The sequence below is a fragment of the Tenrec ecaudatus genome, chromosome 1 (genome assembly GCF_050624435.1).
Source record: "Tenrec ecaudatus isolate mTenEca1 chromosome 1, mTenEca1.hap1, whole genome shotgun sequence".
NCBI lineage: Eukaryota > Metazoa > Chordata > Mammalia > Afrosoricida > Tenrecidae > Tenrec > Tenrec ecaudatus.
The window spans coordinates 65,043,268-65,058,734 of NC_134530.1; the positions used below are offsets into that span (position 1 = coordinate 65,043,268).

A 15,467-nucleotide genomic window follows, 5' to 3' on the forward strand; every position below is an offset into this window, starting at 1 on the left:
GCTTCGTTTTAAGATTCTCTTATTAGCCTGGATCAGCATTATTGAGGGACTCTTTGCAGTTGGAGCTGAGTAGTGACAAGTCCCTTTCAGATGTGACATTCACTCTCCAGTTTGGGTCATTCCCTTCTCTTTTACTTAGTAAACAGTAAGGCTGAGGCTGGGTTTGATTGATATATCTGCTGAGCATTGGGGATATGGAGATAAGTAAGACAAGCACTGCCTACAAGAAGGCTTTCTCTAGGGCTAGAGACTCCTTAAAATATAATTGTGTGGTAAGTGTTTTAGTAAGTGCATAATTAGATATTAACTGAGTACCTACCAGATGGCCAGTATTATTTCAGATACTTCCACTTATCTCATTTAAACTTTAACATTCTTATGAGTTGGTATTAGTTTTTTTTCTATTTTATACTAGAGGCAATAAACTCAGATGGTAAGTAGCGTGACCCAGGTAATGCAGCTAGTAAATAAAACAGGTGGTTACAGACTCAAGGTTGGTCTTTTGACTAAGAGCACTGAAGCATAAGTCACATACCCAGAGTCATGGATTTTCTTTAAATGACCTGGATGTCATTTAGGGAGACAATGCATTTGTTTGGTGTAGAGGGCTGATGGGATCTATTGTTAAGTGGCATCCCACAAGGGTCGTAAGCCACACTAATGACAGTTCAGAGAAGAGGAAGCTATAGTGAGGGAGTAAATCAGGCTGCTTATGGGAAATTCAAGGGTTAATTTGAGTTTTCTTTCCACTTGTGGTTTGAGTTCTAAGGTGACTGTTGATAAGAAGTGGAGTTACAGTGTTTTTCTTACAAGGTGCTAAGAACTAATAAAAACTCCGCTGAAGTCCTCCACAAAGTAGCAAGGGACATGATTGGTTTAGTCTAGTACATCAAAAGTCAGAGGGTTGGGGTTGGTGGTGAAAAGCATAGGTTTCCAGCATCAAAACTGGGGAAGATTTTGAGTCGCAGCTTCTAGGTAATCCTGCACTGCTCTCTAGAGCTCTGGCCTGTGCTGTCAGGGCTGCAGGGTGTGCTGGGGAAGGGGAGAGACTTTTCCTTCAAGTTGCTTCCATATATGTTCTCTCATTTAATCCTTATAATAACTAATGGCATATGAGGGGCCTCCAAAAAGTTCATGGAAAAATTTCATTATCTTTTCATTTCATTTTTCCTAAGAATTTTTTGAAGACCTCCCCATATGATATTCTTGTTTTATTGATGAGAAAACTGAAGCTTAAGATGAGTTCAGTGACTTGCATTTAATAAGTGTAGGGGCCAGAGTTTGCCGCTAACTAACTCAGCCTGACCCCAACACTTAGTTGCTTTTCTATACTGTCATTAATAACAGTTAATGATATTGTGAATATATTCTAATATTCGAGGCCCTATGGACCCCTCTCCCCCAGCTTGGGAATAAGAGAAGTTTATAAGCCTTCTTGGTTTCATTTCCTAGACTGATAGTTTTTAGAATTAGTGATGGAAACTTTTAAGAAAAGCCATAATGCCTTAACTGTGTAACTGCAGCCCCCCCCTTCCTCCTCCCAGCTATTAGCATTGAAAATTAAAAAGTGGCTGGTGAATCACTTCTGCCTCATGGTGACTCTGTGTGTGCGTGTAGAACTGTACTCTATCAGGTTTGGCTGATTTTTTGAGAAGTAGATTGCCAGTCCTTTCTTTCTAAGTGCCTCTAGTGTTAACCTTCAGAGTATGTCACTGTACCACCCAGGGATTCCCTGTTAGCATAGCCAAACTTTTTTCCCCTAAACTCTTATTTGACAGTTAATCTCTTAATATTTCATTGAGTACTGTTAGTAATTTAGTTAGCTGTTGTTCAAATCCTTATAAATTATAAATGTGATATTACTGGTTAAATATTCTTAATACTTTAGTAATAAAGCTTGTATCAATATATAGGGTTCTATTTTGATTAGATATTTAACTAGGTCTCCAGTCAAACAGATAGAATTCAACATGAGTCGGATTTCCATTGCTTAAATTAGTGAAATTGTTTAATTGGTTTATGTTCTCTATCTATCTATCTATCTATCTATCTATCTATCTATCTATCTATAAAATTCCTAAGAAATCCCTTTGAGGTATCTCATGTCTTAGTAAGCATTGTGGTGCAGTTCAAAGAATACCCTAGTGAGATCTGAGTTTGCAGACATCTTAGATTATGACTAGGGGCTACTGGCTTAACTTCTCTGAACCTCACTTTCTCATATGTAAATAATGGGGATATAGTGTGGATTAGAGGAATAGTGCTTCACACAGGCTCTAGCACTGACTTTCTGTGTATTTGCATTATGATGAATCAGACTTAAAATCATCCTTAAAAAATATCCTTAGTAATAGATACCAATATAGTATTGTAGCACATAATTTACTAGTATTATTCTTATGCCAACCCCAAAAGAGAAGTAAAGACTGGATTTATAAAGATAGTAAAAGTCAAAGGCAATAGGAAATGAGTTAATCAACCTACAGTAGAACTGACATACAATGCAGTTGTCAGAATAGATGCTGGGACCATCTGCACTAAGACATTTCTTCATTTCAGTGTGGGAAATAGAGTATGCTTACCAAACTAGCCCCCATGCTATCAACTTTTTCCAACTCATAGCCTCCCCTAAAGGACAAAGTAGAACTGTTACAGAGTTTCCAAGGCTTTACATCTTTTAGGAAGCAGACTGCCACCTTTATCCCATAGAAAGTCTGGTGGGTTCAAACTGCCGACCTTTTTGGTTTGCAGTGTGTCAACAGAGCTCCTTAGGAATGTGCATAGAGAAGTTAATATAGCAAAGTGATTAGAAAACCACCTCGTTTCTATTTCAAGATCCTGCCAAATTTCTGCAGATGTTCAGGTTGACCTCTCCTGTAAGGTCAATCAAGGAATTTATAAAAAAAAAACTGGGTGGCTAAGTTTTCGGCTGTGATCCGCAGGGTTAGTGGTTCGGTATCACCAGCCGCTTTGTGGGAGAAGGGGGCTTTCTACTCCCATAAAGAGTATAGTCTCAGAAACTCACAGGGGGCAGTTCTGCTTTCTAGGGTCACTTTGAATTGGCAATGGAAAAACACCCCAGAAACTAGCAAATTGGTTACCTTGCTTAGACTTATGATATTTAGTTTTGAAAAGATGAAGCAGATCCTGCTATACATTCTTCAAAATGGGGGAGGAAAAATTACTCATGAAGTCTGTGACATCAAAATGCTGTATAACCTCTAACCAGCAACATTTTGTGACTGTCTTGAATGAATGAATGAATTTGTCAAACTATAATGTGCCTTAACTAATTTATTGGCTGCCATCTTTGCCATCATTGCTATTCCCCACCGCCACCCCCAGTGTGCCCCCCCCACTAGTATATTTCATAGGGTTCCTGGTAGATTTTTTTGGGAAGGCTTCTGTTCCACTGACTTTATATATTAGTTCATAGCTTTATACAGACTTTTCCGGTTTAATTTACTTTTCAAAATAAAGTGCTTTGCCATCTGTGCTTTGAAAACAACCTCAGATTTAATGACAGCTGTCTTTTGGGAAGTCCTGCAAACAGTTGTCTGACCATTGCGTCTGGCTTGTTAAAAGAAGTTGTATTTTCTTGGAAGCCATTGGATTAACCCTGTTAATGCTCAACAGAAAATCAAAGATAATTAAGTCACAACTTCCGACCTTGTGTATCTTGCTTTTTTGGTTCCATGCCATAGGATTCTGTAGCTGTATCTCACAGACATCTTTGATGGCCAATCAGAAGCATATCAATTACCCTAAATTTTAACAAATGAACTCTGACAGCCAATAAGAAATCCCTGGGTGGGAACTATAATGTGCCTTTCGTGTGATTTTAAGAACATTGCTAAGTATGCAGTATCTTCTATTTGGGAAGCACGTGAGGCCCTAGCACATCTGCTGTTTGCATTTTCCAGACATTTCCAAGCTTTAAGTTCCTGTAGTTTTGAAGTGCGGATCTGACCCCTGCTCTGCTTCTCAAGGTAACTTTAAAACAGGAAGTGTACAAAGGAGGTAACTGATGACGTGAACAGCCAATCGTGGTTTTGTGTTCTTAGTCGATTAAGCAGCTCAGCCAATAGGGCCACTCTGGAGGCAAGGTTTGGTGTCAAATAGCATGCTAGATTGAATGCCTTTGACTGTTAAAGTGGAAGGAGGCTGCAGGGCTTCGTTGGAGCCTCGGAGTTTTTCACTGAGGCAGGGGTCAGCTGAAAGACAAAGAAAAATGGCGAATAGTTTGTTGGGGGGTGGAGGGACAGCTGTTCGGGTTTTCACTGGAGTGGACATTCCAGACTCAGGTTTCTTCATCTCCTGCTGCCTTTTGTTTCCTCCGTCCTTTTTGGGGGGAGGGATAGGAGTGACTTAAATTCTCCCTGTCCGAGGAGATATAAATAACTACATGTAAAATTAATGCAGTTCCCGGTAAGTTTAATTCTTTGTTTTGTGTTGCAATGATAGAAACTGTTTAGCGTCAGAGAGTGTAGACAAGTTGCACTGTTACAGAAAATGGCCACTTTACATTCCATGCATACCTTTTGATGCACCTAGAATACCTTGCTCTGTAGATTTTGCATGCCCTTCAACTAGAATTTCTGTTCCTGAGTATTGACAATATCAGGTACATGAAGAAGGGTTCATCATTTTTCAGGGGCACACAGAAGCAAAGTACTTTCTCTTTTCATTGGGTAAACTTAACTGTTTTCCAGATAATTTTCCTTTGTTCAAGTGCACTGAAGCTTTCCTACAGAATAAGCTGAGATCTAGCTAGAGTTTTTTCTATTTCCATGCACTTTGTTGACATCTGTATTTTCAGAGGTGGAAGCGACACCATTACTGTTCTGAATTTGTATAAAAATATGATTTGCACTGATGCAGGGTTAAATTGTGAGGGTCCATATGCCAATGTGAAATTCTCCCATAACTTTCTTGATTTATTTGTGTATAGTTTCTAATAAGTACTAATAAATTTAGTGACAACCTTTCAGGTTTAAAATGTTCATGTAAGCTCACAATAGTGGTCAGAAACACACTACTTCACTATATTAGCAGTGAACAGAGCAAATCTTTCTCTACCAGTGTATACACATTTTGTCATGCATTGATTTGGTTCTTTTAAAGTGTTGTAAGCAAAATGCATTTCCTTTTCTGTGTGTCATGTCTAAAATCTGAATTTACCTGCAGCTTGTGACTAGGAGAGCTCGTAGTAGAGACACCCTGTCTTTTGCCCTTGATAAATTCTCCTACCCCTACCCCCCACCCCCCTCCACCTTTTCTGGAAGCTAATGTAGGTTGCTAATCACTAGCCAGTGAGTTCTTTTGAACAGAGAAATCTTCCATCCCTTGTACTAAGCTCTAAAGTACACTTGGTAAATAAAAGCAATGCCTTGTTTTCTTTTTATTTGCAAATACAGAATGAAGGTCATTGGAACATTTCTGCAGCAGACTGGAGCAGTGAGCCAGCAGCACTCTGTCTCTGGGTAGGGAAAAGGAGCAGGCCTGTTAGAGAAGTTTGGAGGATGTTGATTTGCCTTCCTCTCCCTTCCCCAATACAGAATTTACCCCAGAGGATCGATAAGGGTTTAGCTTTTGAGCTCTTGGAGTTGGAGTAGTTTAGGAGTCAAAGTTGCAGGCCTCTGTCGTTGCTTGCAAAAGTGACCTTGAAAAACTGCTGAGGAGTTGAAAGATTGAAGGCTAAAGTTTGTTTACATACATTTGGATAGAAAAGCTCTAAGATGAAGGGAGCCGACTGGTGATGTTCAGGTCCAGTGGTCGGTAGGAATACGCTACAGATTCAAATTAGGGCCTCTGACAATAGGCTTCTACTCTTCTCTGCTCCCCTCCCCGTGAAAATAGACTCAATCCTTTGGGTATGATAGTTGGTGAGCTGCTTAACAGATTCAAAATTCCTTCTGTGCTACCGTGTCTTCTTGGTAATCTAGAAGGTTCTTGATGAAGAGTGATATTTCAGAAGTTCAAAGTAGTTAAGTGTGTGAAATTTCTTTGGGGGGATTGGAATGTTTATGGTAAGAAAATAGTCATTCGGAGAAGTAAAATCAAGGAAAAGTGTGTTAAAGGTTACATTTTAATAGAATTAATTATTTTCATTTCAGTTTAGTTTTACAAGTCATTGATTTAATGTTAACATTTGCTTCAGATTTTGGATATGGTTTTAAAAAATGGTGATAGCTACAGCATGATCACATGGGCAGTGTGGGAAAAACCCTGGATTAGGGAAGGCAGAAGTGTGAAGGTGGGGCACAGTATGAGGCCTAGATAAGGCTCTTGGTAAATTTAGGAAATGGAGGATTTCATTTATTGATGAGGCAACACTAGCTTGTACCTTTTTAGGGTCATGGACTTTTGGAATCTGATCCACCACCTAGAAGACGCATATAGGCATGCATGCCTGTGCAAAGCCTCTGTGGCTAAGATATTTCCCAGTAAATGTTGAATGGCCAAAGAGAAATGGTTCTTACACAAATTAAGAAAACTCCCTTTTCCCCCCAAAAGAATAAACACCCAGAGTTACAGGTTTAGATTGAGGTGGAGGTAGGATTGGGAGGCATAGATGGGTGTTTGAGATTTTGGCATTTATTTACTCTGATTATAAGATTTGAAACAATAAATGATGCCATGGTAAAAGAGAATTTAAAGTCAAGAGGCCTGTGTTAGAGTCCCAGTCAGCTACCAGTAGCTCTGTGAGCTTGGGCAAGTCAGCCATTTAGTGTCAGCTTCCTCACGTGTAAAAATGGGACCTAAAAATAGCACCTTCCTATTTCCTGGTGAGTCTTAAATGAGATCATGTCCGTCAAAGTGCTTTTCAAATTGTGAAATGCTACATAAATATTAGTTGTTACTAATCCAAATGATTTTGGGGTTAGATTCCTATGAACATGTGGCATCAAAGGAAACATTTTACTATATAAAAGAATTTGTTTAAGCCTGAGACTGGTTCTGCATGCCTTTACCTATATATTTCTGTTTGTGCTGATGTGACCTTACCTATTTAATAAATACAGTGAGATGATTTAACTCTATTTTGAAGGGATTTTAGCTTCTCTGTCAAAAACTAAAGTCTTTTCAGAATAAGATGGAATGGTAATGCTAATTTTATAAGATCCTTATTAGATTTAAGAATCTAAGAACTAGAAACCTGTTCTGATTGGATACTTATATTTGCACTATAATGCAGGTAAGTTGTAATGGTTGCAGAGATTTACCATGCAGAGGTTACCTTTGTAATTTGTGAACTGAATAGTTATAAATGTAAACTGAAGCTGTTAAAAACATTTTTTTTTTTTGCTTTTCTTATTTGTTTTGTTGTTGTGCAATATCTGTACAGCCAGTTTTCAAGCTTGGGAGATAGTCACAGCTTGCAAAGTAGTTCATGCAAGTATTCCTTTTCTTTCTAAAATAACTGGTTTCTTGTCAGAATCTAAACACTGGCATAAAATCGTATCAATCAATATCTGCTGTGAGATACCTTTTCCAAGATACAGGGTGGAGTGGACCCGCATGGGAATTTATTTCTTACCCATCTTATGCTCCCTAATGTCATCTATTTTGGGGACTTCATTTGCTTCTTTGAGAGTGGGTGGATCTTTTGTGATCTGTTGGATTTCCTGTCATCTTAAGCACTTCCTCTTGTGTATGGTCAGTCAGTATTGATGCTTGTCTTCTTTCTGTGCACTGAGAGGATAAATTCAGACAGAATGAGGTTTGGCCTCTTCAAATAAAATTCCTGTTCCAAGATAAATATATTTGAACCCAGCAGTCATCCAGTCATCATCACTATGGTCTTTTCGTCCTAAAACGAGATGAGGTCTTTTTAAAAGACACCACATGAGAGGGTACCTCCCCCCACCCCAAGGAAAAAAACCTCAGAAAAAGCTCCGCCTGGATGGAGCTTTCATAGTACGCATTTTCCCCCCACTAGCTGAGCATTGAGCAACTCACTCTGAATTAGTGCACCCAGTGGTGTCTCTTGGAAAGGTTCTCTCTAGTCACAGTGAAATTTTTTTGTAAAGCAGTTTCACTAGAATCTCGTTTTTTGTGATGCCTGATTTAAGAGAACAGTGTGCGGCTGTAAAATTTTGTTTCCTGCTCAGGTAAAATGCCTTAGAAACTGTTGTGATGTTGAACACAGTTTACAAGGACAGCCCTGTGGGCAAAACTCAAGTGTACCAGTGGTTTTCTAGTTTCAGAAAAGGTGAAATGTTGATTGATGACAAACCTCATTCTGGATGTCCATTAGCTTCCCAAAATGACAAAAATGTCAACCATGTAGTGCATGTAGGGGTTCGTTCCATCAGGTCAGACTATTAATCAAGCTTTCTATTGAGAAGTTCTGAAAAGATTATAACGGTGTGCTACAAATAAAGGCCTGATTTGTGGCAGATGAGGGACTGGTTTTGCCACCACGACAATGCATCTGCTCCCACAGCCATTTCTTAGCACCAGTTTTTGGCCAAAGCAGCATGCCTCTCTTGTTCCACATACCTTACTCACCTGACCTCACTCCATGTGACTTCTTTTCTTCAAGTGAAGAAGGACATGAAAGGAAAGGGATTTGATGACTTACAAGAGGGAGGTGCTGTTAGCCATCCAAACAGATGAGTTTGAAAAATGTTTCCAAGAATGGAATCACAGATTTGACAAATGTATTAAGTGTGATGGAAAGTACTTTGAAGGTGATAAGGTTGTTTTATTAAAAAAAATAGCTTGGGGAGTTCAGTTTTTTTGGGGGTACCCCCATTGTATACATCATATGGGCTTCTGAAACCCCAAAAGCTTTCCTAAAGCTGAAACTTTTTAATTGAATTATCATGAATGAAATTATTTTTGCCCATCTCTATCACTGATAATATATGCATATAGAATATGAGTACTCAAGAGTTAGGTTGGGAGCCTCTGGGTGGCATAAAAAACTGAAAACCAAACTCCCTAACATGGAGTTGATGTTGACTCATAGTGACCCTGTACTGTAGGCAGCCTGTAGGGCAGGATAGAACTGTTCTGTGAGTTTCCATGACTGCTTATGGCAGTAGAAAGCCCTTTTTTTTCCTCCAGTGGAGCAACTCGTGGCTTCAAACTCCTGCCCTTTCAGATTGCAGCCCAGTGCATAACCACTCTACTCCTAAGGCTTCTCCTGGGTGGTATAGACCATTTAATACACGAGGCTAAAAACCTAAGGCTGGGGCGGGAATCCATACACTGGTGCCTTGGATGAAAAACCAATTTACAGAAATTAGCTATTGAAAACCCCGTGAGCTCAGTTCTGCTCTGATACATGCAGGGTTGCCATGAGTTGGAATTGATTTGGTAACTAGTTTATGTTAGGCTGATGGGAATCATTTAGTGTCTAGTTCAGTTCCCTTCTTATAAAGAGGGAAAATGGAGACCTGGAGCAATTAGTTGTCCTATTAAGGTCCTCCTAGTAGCCCTGGTGGCATAATGATTATGTGTTGGGCTGCCAACTGTAAGGTCAGCAGTTAGAATCTACCAGCTGCTCTGCAGACTTTCTACTCCTGTGAACAGTGACTGGCTCAACACCCCACAGGAGCAGTTCTACCCTGTCCAGTAGGGTTGCTATGAGTCGGAATCTGCTCAGTGGCAGTGAGTATTTATTAAGGTCTTCAAGGCCTTTGAGCTTTTTAGTGCCCGATTTATGCAAGTTCAGATAGTCTGACTTTTCAGTCCATTGCATGGTTTATTTCTTTAGGGGAGTGGGTCTCAACCTTCCTAATGCTGTGACCCTTTCATGCAGTTCCTCATGTTGTGGTGACCCCCAACTATAAAATTATTTTCGTTGTTACTTCTTAACTGTAATTTCCCAACTGTTATGAATCATAATGTAAATATCTGATATGCAGGATATATTAGGCGACCCCTGTAAAAGGGTCGTTCTATCCCCAAAGGGGTTGTGACCCACAGGTTGAGAACCGCTGGTTTAGATGGTTTTTGCTTTTTATTTTTCATGTTTCTCTAGCTCTTGTTAGTCTGTTTAGGTGTGTTATTTGAGCCCTGGGGTACAGAAGGAGCGGAGAGAAAATGGGCCGTGGAAGAGCTTCAGAAGGCTCCGTGTCAGGTCTGTTAGAAAGTGTGCTGTGGCAGCAGACTTAGCATCTCTTTGGGGATCTGAAGATCTCATGTCTCAGCCACTTGCTTATTCTGAAAGCTGAGAATCAGCTAGGAAGCTAATGGTGTCCACCTGGCTGAGGTGCCCGAGAGAGCTCAGTTACTTTTATATATTACAACACCTGCATGCCATTTAGTCTTTTTTTGTTAACACATCTCAAAAACAAACGTAATTCCCAACAAGTTTGGGCCTGGTTCTTCAAGTGAGCCTTTAAGTCTAAGACAACCTGTATTGATACTGGTTGTCTTAGAAAAAAAGATACTGGGGACACTTAAAACATTCCACAAAACTAAAAGAGAAAGTAGCATTGTTAACCAATTCTACATTCTCTCAAGTTCATATTTTAACTGTGTTGATTTTTGAAGGAGCCCTGGTGGTGCAGCGGTTAAGTGCTTGGCTGCTATCAACAAGGCAGCAGTTTGAACCTACCAGTGGCTGCAAGGGAGAAAAGTCTACTCCCCTAGAGATGACAGCCTGGGAAGCCCTGGGGCCCAGCTCTCCTCCCGCTAGGGCAGCCTGTGGGTTGTGACCCCTTTGGGGAGCGGTGTCGAACGACCCTTTCACAGCGGTCGCCTAAGACTATTGGAAAACACATATTTCCAGTGGTTGGGGGTCACCACAACGTGAGGAATTGTATTAAAGGGTCACACGCAGCACTAGGAAGGTTGAGAACCACTGCTCTAGAGGGCTCGCAATAGCACCACCTTTCCCACTAGCAAAGTGGTGTAACATTCTTGTTAGGAAAGTGTGAGTATGGATAGTCTTGGTTTGGTTTTTGTTTTTATTTTGCATATTCTCTGTAAAACAGTGATCTAATCACCTTCATGTAGTTGAATAAAAATTAGTTTATTGATAGAATGAAAACTTGAATGACGTAGCTTATGTAATACTTAAGTCCTGAAGTAAACTAACTGCAAATTATAATAGACACAGCCGGATAGTATCTACCTCATGCCTGCATTTCCAAGACGTTTAGTTTAGTGTTTGTTTTTAATCTGTTCTTACTGCTGCCTCTGTTGAAAACCGCAGGCTCTTTAGAGCCTGGGCAGATTCTGCCTGTTTCATCACACAGCACCCAGAAGCTAGAGCCAGTCCAGTAACTAAAAGTTTGTCTGTACTCAGTATTTAGTGTAGATTATGGTTCTGTAACCTGCTCTTGAAAGGGCAGTTAGAGGATAAACATTGAAGGTAAATTCCAGTGTAAAGAAAAAGCACTAGTAAATATTTAACATGAAAGTGGCATAGCATACCTGTTGACCTTGCAGTCCTTAGTTCAAAGAAAGAAGACTTAACTAACCACTATAGACAGCAGAGCCTATTCAATTGGTTTTTCTGTTGTTCTTGGAAGTACCATCTTTTTTGGTCTGTCTCCCTAATTTCAGTTACATCAGAAACGGAGGGGAAGACCTGCTTAATTGGAAACAATCCAGATAATACGAGTTTTTCTTTTATCTACTCAAATTTATATAGTTTTTACTTTTGAGAAAATAGTAAAGTTGGGTATTTTATATTTTCTTTAACTTATTCAACATATACCTATTATATCTTATGTGCAGACTGTAGAGATGTATATACATATAGCAATAAATAAACAAACAAACATAAATAAATACAGTTTTGCTGCCAAGGATCTAACTGTTGAGTAGGGGAAACTGGTGATGTCAAAAACTATTTCCACAAGGCCTCTAGTTCATACATGTGCAAGTTTATTCCAAACAAAACATCTTTGCATTTGTCTCTGGGATCAGTGGATGGCTGTAGACAAGTTCTTTGGGTAATACACTTCTTAGTTTCATTATTGTGCCATTGAAAAAGATTCGGTAAAAAAGATCTATCTGAGGGGATCTACTGTGTGATGAGTTAAATTCAAGAAAGAGAAGTGAGCTCCGAAGGCTATGGTAACCGTTTTTGCAATTCCAAGGGAGTGACCTTGATAGATTTTCTTGAAGGACACAGGACAATTATGGGGGCTTATTAGGGAGAAGCTTTAAGAAAGCTTCAGAATTATTTTTGTTCCTCAAAGTCAACATTTTAAAAGGAACGTGATTTGAGTGTCTCAAGGAGGCCAAGACTTCATTTTGGTACGGTGTCAATCAGAATACAAAATTTTAGGGGAAGGGTTAGAGTAGTGGAAGGACCACCTTTAGAAGTGTATAGATGTTAATGGGGAGGATAGGTCAAGAAATGATAGCTTCACATTTTGATATTTTTGTTTCATGTAGCTTTTTATGGTTTTTTAGAAATACTTTATTGCTCATATGTCATATGGAAAATACAAGCAAAATATACAAGAAATCAGATGAGGAGAGAACTTTATTTCTGGTTTTGGAATGAAGAAGGCTTTATGATAGTTTAACTTGGCTTTGGAATGAGGAAAGTAGGAGTAAGGGCATTTCAGCAGGAATAAAAAAAGGACAGATTGAAGAGAACAGTAAATGGTTCACTGCCTAGAGAATAAGGATAGGAAGAAGTGGGAAGTAAACATGTTTGGAGAAGTAAGTTGGGGTCAGATATTGATTAGCCTTGGCTGTCAGGCTAAAAAATTTGAACATTCTCTGCTTGCATTAGTGAACCATTGAGTTGTCTGGCACACAGTAAGTATCTAGTATTAGCACCGTTAGTCTTTTTTGTAATGGATAAAACACCGAACAGACATAACAGCAACATGAAGAATGGTCAGGGAATGGTCACTGTTAGATTCTGTTATTTCTGTATTTAGCTGTTGATTAGAATTGAGGAACAGAGGAGAAGGAATCCAGAATGACCCCTAGATTTCAATTTGGGTGACTAGACAATGTCATGTCCACATATAGGGTCACTTTATGCCATGCCCTTATAGACTGAAAAGTTAGAAGGCACAGATTTTGGGCAAGAGGAAGGCATGTTTGATTTGGACACGTTGTTGGAGGTTTGGGTGGCTGTCTAGTTGGGGCTCTCCAGTGCAGCTGACTATGCGCCAGTGGATCTTTGGAGAAGTACCACATCAATTGTGGATGTTTGGAACTTAAATTCAGAGAGATGATAGCTGAAATGGGGGGCAGGATGGTGGATGAGTGAGAATCAAGAAAGAAGGACAAAAAAAATTAAAGTTTTAAGTCAAAGCTGGAAACATGACCCTGGAGTTAAGAATTTAAAAGTGAGTAAGGCAGAGTCTTCTAGATGCATGGTATATGTGTTATTTTGATGATGTACAACTAGTAATAAAAAAAATTCAGAGCACGTTGATCTCTTATGTAAACTAGTATTTACTGCTCTAAAAAGTTTCTCATTAAAAAAAGTCATTCTTTTTTTTTTTTTGAGTGCTAGTTTAGTTAAGTCTAAGGACTATCTAAATGTGTAACTCAGGCATCCTTAAACTACTGCCCACAGGCCACATGCGGCCCACTGAGGACATTTATCCGGCCCGCCGGGTGCTTTTGCCTTGTTTGTTTTTTTACTTCAAAATAAGATATGCAGTGTGTATAGTAATATAGTTTTTTTAAAAAAAACTATAGTCCGGCTCTTGAACAGGTCTGAGTGACAGTGAACTGGCCCCCTGTTTAAAAAGTTTGAGGACCCCTGCTGTAACTGTTAGCCCATATGTTACTCCAAATACTTTGAGCAACTGGGGTGATAAATGGTCCTGGGACAAGTTGACTGGGTGAGAATGCTATATCAACCAAACGTTAAATAATATAAATGCTAATATTTAACAATTTATCTGTGTCTTGATAGGAAAAAAACATTACTATCCAATCACATTGCCTTCATTTGTTCTGAAGATTTACAAGTATTTCCCTGAGATAACGCACATCTCTTTGAGATTAGTTCATACATAAAGAATATATAAACCTGTTGCCATCAACTTGATTCCACCTCTCATAGTGACTCTATGTCCAGTAGAACTGAGCCCATTTAGTTTTCTTGGTCATAAATTATGGGAACAGATCACTAGACCACCTTTTGTTTAGTAGTTTAGTGCAAACCACTTGAGCCATGAAGGGATCTATTTATTATGTAGTCTCTAGAGAGTGTGTAGACAGTGAATGTATCCTTGGGTAGCATAAATGATTAATTTTATGCTACCTGACTTTAGTGACACATTGAAGTGTCTTTTTTTCCCCGTGTTCAGAAACCCTTTGCTGTTGCCACACATACGAGTCTCTGTGAACCGCACTTACAGCCATCTTATTTTTTGTGGGTTATGGGGATACCTCATCTCTAGTAATATGTACTACATGCAATGTCAAAATACCTGAAGTTAGAGGTAATGTTTCCAGCTGCCCCAAATAAAGATTAGACTCATAAAGTTGCTAATAAAATGCAGTAATAATGTAAAACAAAAAAAGCTATTTGATGTACAATTGAACTGATATCCAATGCAAAGAATGGATTTTTCCCCCCTTCTGAGCTGCATTGGGCTTCATTTTATTGGTGTTAGCTTTATAAAGTATCAAATGGTAGTATTTTGCATGAAGCCAACCATAACTACACATGCAGGAATTTGGCTGCATGATCATAACAATACATGATAGCTATGAACAGTACACACTATTAGTTACTGAGAAGAGGACCAATCTCATTAAGAATTAAAGGATTTTTAACATAAAGCACCAATATTTAGCTTCTAGGCTAAATATAATCATTAATGTAAAATAAAGGCAATAAGAAATGTCACTAGAGAAATAGATATATTTCTATCCATTTTACCTGGTTATTTATGTCTCACACTGTAATTATTTTTTCCTGGTAATTAACTAGCTTAATGTACATGAAACTGCCCATGAAGGTGGTTAAGCAATGCAAAAGTATGTTGTGTGTATATGTTATATGTAGTACATAGAATATGTACACAAGCATACGTGGGAGAGAATACTGTGGGTTCCATTCCACACCATGACAGTAAAGCGAGTCACGCTAAGTTTTAGGTTTTCCTAGTGCATGTGAGTTATATTTACACAATACTGTAGTCTGTAACTGTACCCTAATAGCATTCTGGAAAATTGTGAGAAAATTAATTAAAATGTCACAGAGAAACACGAAGTTTGCACATGCTATTAGGAAGATGGTACCAATAGACTTGCATGGTTGCAAGGTTGGCATGCAAGTGCAGTCAAGTACAATGAAACAAGGCGTGCTTGTAGATCGTATATATGTGTTACTGTGGATACTATGTTACGTGAACAAGGGACCTTCCAAAGGTTTGTGGAAATTTTTCAGTATCTTAATTCCATTTCCCTAGAATCTTTTTGAAACTCCCTTGTTTGTTATACAGACCATAGTATCATATACTTGGAGGAACCTGGTGGAATTGTGGTTACACATTGAGCTGCAATGTGCAAGG

General features: G+C 39.0%; 1 protein-coding gene across 4 annotated transcripts in view; it reads left to right on the forward strand.

Annotated features, from left to right (window-relative positions):
• NFYC (nuclear transcription factor Y subunit gamma) overlaps nt 1-15,467 on the forward strand; it is an 82,018-nt gene that overhangs the window by 10,663 nt on the left and 55,888 nt on the right. Inside the window, exon 1 of one of the 4 annotated variants that reach the window (XM_075554574.1) lies at nt 3,892-3,989. The exons of 2 other annotated variants lie outside the window; for them this stretch is intronic. The gene's annotated coding sequence lies outside the window, so the exon portion shown is untranslated. Of the gene's footprint in view, nt 1-3,891; nt 3,990-4,287; nt 4,429-15,467 lie in introns of those variants that run through there. One more of the 4 variants, XM_075554566.1, reaches the window with a different exon arrangement.